The 2,786-nt window shown below is 31.1% G+C and overlaps 1 long non-coding RNA gene across 1 annotated transcript; it reads right to left on the reverse strand.

Annotated features, from left to right (window-relative positions):
* Positions 1 to 351: 351 nt before the first annotated feature.
* LOC145813631 (uncharacterized) lies at positions 352 to 2,370 on the reverse strand. Its single transcript, XR_014356821.1, has 3 exons — positions 2,219 to 2,370; positions 1,718 to 1,774; positions 352 to 590 (listed from the first exon to the last, which is right to left on the reverse strand). It is a non-coding gene; the product is annotated as an uncharacterized LOC145813631 (long non-coding RNA).
* Between the last annotated feature and the right edge of the window lie 416 nt (positions 2,371 to 2,786).

The following is a 2,786-nucleotide window of genomic DNA, read 5'->3' on the forward strand; positions in this document are numbered from 1 at the left end:
TAAGTTTTATTAATGTGTGATCTTTGGGAGTGTGATTAAAAATGGTCATTTTTAATCACACTTTTTAAGTGTGCTTAATAACATTTAGATCACACCTTTTAAGTGTGATTAAAAATATTTAGATCACACTTTTTAAGTGTGATCTTTGAAAGTGTGATTAAAAAGGGTCATTTTTAATCACACTTTTTAAGTGTGATTAATAGCATTTAGATCACACCTTTTAAGTGTGATCTTTGAAAGTGTGATTAATAACATTTAGATCACACCTTTTAAGTGTGATTAATAACTAATAAAATTTGTAATAAAAAAAGGATTCGACATATTTGAAAAATAATCAATATTATTTTTGTATGCACATTTGAAGAATGTAATACACACTATATACTATATTTTGAATCATAACTACATATTGAATAGAATAACGTCATATATTTCATAAATGAAAATTAAATATTCAAAAGTATATACAAAGGAATTAAATAAAAAAAAATTAACTGTGCTTACATATATTTAAAAATGAAAAAACTTAAAAAAAACTAAGTTCTTTAATTCTTGAACCATATTTTGCATCTCTCCAAAAAATTTCTGACCTGAAAAATAAAAACACAAATTAATCCAGAAACCGTTGATGCATATGAATAAACTAAAAAGTTAATTCAACAAACCAAAATAGGAACATTAATCATTTCTGCTTGATCTTAATCCTTTTGGAAGTAACTTCCCTGTTAACAATTAGATGCCATAGCAGCTCAGTGTCAATGACATTGTAATTAGGAGGTCACTAATAAGCACAGTATTTAAAAATGATAAATCTCAATACAACTTGTGTACGATCTTTTTGTGAAGGTATATTATTATTACTGTTGAACCATAATTCTAGGTAACCATAAATAAATAAGAACTCAAGAATTTACTCCATTTTTTTTGGGGAGGGGGGTGAGAAGGGGGGAGAGTACATACATTGCAGTTACTATCACCAGCCGCAGCAGGTTTTGGAGAAGTAGAGGCTGCATTTATGAAAAGAATTTATTGGAGCTTCTAAATACACTCGCTTATTTTCTCTCTACACTCACTATATGCATTGTATATCTTGTATGTTACGAAGAAAAATTTGTGAATATAGGTGCAGAGATGAACATGGCGGGTATGTGGTGGGTTTAGAAACTCCCAATTGCATCATTAAAACGAGGATTATGTGTATATATATGTTGTTGACACTAATTAATATTCCTAACACCCTGTTCAAAAATAAAATGAAAATGAGAGCACACCTAATCAACAAAACTTGTTGCCACAGTTGTGGAAAAGCAATAATTGAGAGAAAATTTTCAACTTCCACACCAATCAATTTTTTCTAAACACAAATCAACAAATAAATACACAATTTAGTGGACTGCCCAGAAAAATCTAAGATTAAAAAATATTGATGCACAAGTTGTCAATAAAGGACCACCCATATTATAAACACCCAAATTCAAAAGATTTAGGTTGGTAGGTAGGCCAAATATAAAGCATGAACAATATTTTTCATGCTGTAAGAGAGAACATTCTGATGTATCTTTTAAAGCAAAAGATTAACTTTATGTCCTAACACTGCAATCTTTTAACTGAAAGATTCAAAATAGCACAAAGCAAAAAAATACAGGGAAAAAAAAAATTACAAAACAACAACAACGAGGAGCTTTGAAGCCAAGCAGAACAAATTAATGGTACTTACTAGTTATCATCCCAGCCCACCACCAAGGTTCCAACAAATATGAGTACCCCCCTAACCCTGAACAAAATGACGACATGATGGTTACAATAACATAAAAGATTTATATACACATCTTCACGCATATACATTCATGTAAGTACTTCTATGTCTTTTGATTGGCATATGTATATATGTATACACTATCTATACTATATTATTATATAAAGTGTATAAGTCGGTTGATGTGAACACTTTCTCTGTCACGCCTATTTGATTTTTCAAAAATGCCTACAACAATTGGTAAGTTTAAAAATTGTCATGTGAAACTGATTTAGAAATTTAAAACTCTATTCATCATCTTCGTTCATAAACTATGTATCTTTGCACAAGCATTGTGTGTACACTCAAAGGTTCTACAAAGACCAAAATAGTAAATAGAGCACCAAGTTTGGACTTCTAACCCTGTATGTCATCCATAGTCACCAAGAAGAAGAAAGCACAGTGCAAATTCATATTGCTTACCTTTCACATGTCTTGGTCCATTATGCTTCTTGTGGGGTAGCAGCTTCTTAACATTGTAATGCCAGTGATGATAGTCAAGAGCATGAAGGACACCCCGCACGCAGCCCGGCTGATTATTCGCAATTTGCTCATCAGCATCTTCGGTCCACAAGTGTTTTTTCCATTTACAACACTACAAGCAAAATCCTTGAAAACCACTTGCTAAAAGAATTCAGTGACTATCTTCTTCAATCTAATAGACATAATTAAGAAAATACCATGTAAATAAATATGTTGATTGCCTAGCATATGAAATTCAGAAAATAAATACCAAATTACTAGCAGCTCAAATCACATAAAGCTTGTCAAAAATCTTAGACAGAACAAAAATCAAACACCATGTGAGCAAGGCTTTGACACAACCTTTTCAGGTACCTTGTACAAAATCCAAGCAGCAGCATCACTTACTACAAAATACCCATGTCTAAAAATGGCAATTTTTTATTTCATTTTTCAATTATTTTTTCGTTGTTGGAAATTGCCTGTAAATTTATACAATTACAAAAAATTCTGACAGTGTGCTTAGCCA

Source organism: Camellia sinensis, chromosome 15 (assembly GCF_055761805.1).
Source record: "Camellia sinensis isolate YWXY chromosome 15, ASM5576180v1, whole genome shotgun sequence".
Taxonomy (NCBI): Eukaryota; Viridiplantae; Streptophyta; class Magnoliopsida; order Ericales; family Theaceae; genus Camellia; species Camellia sinensis.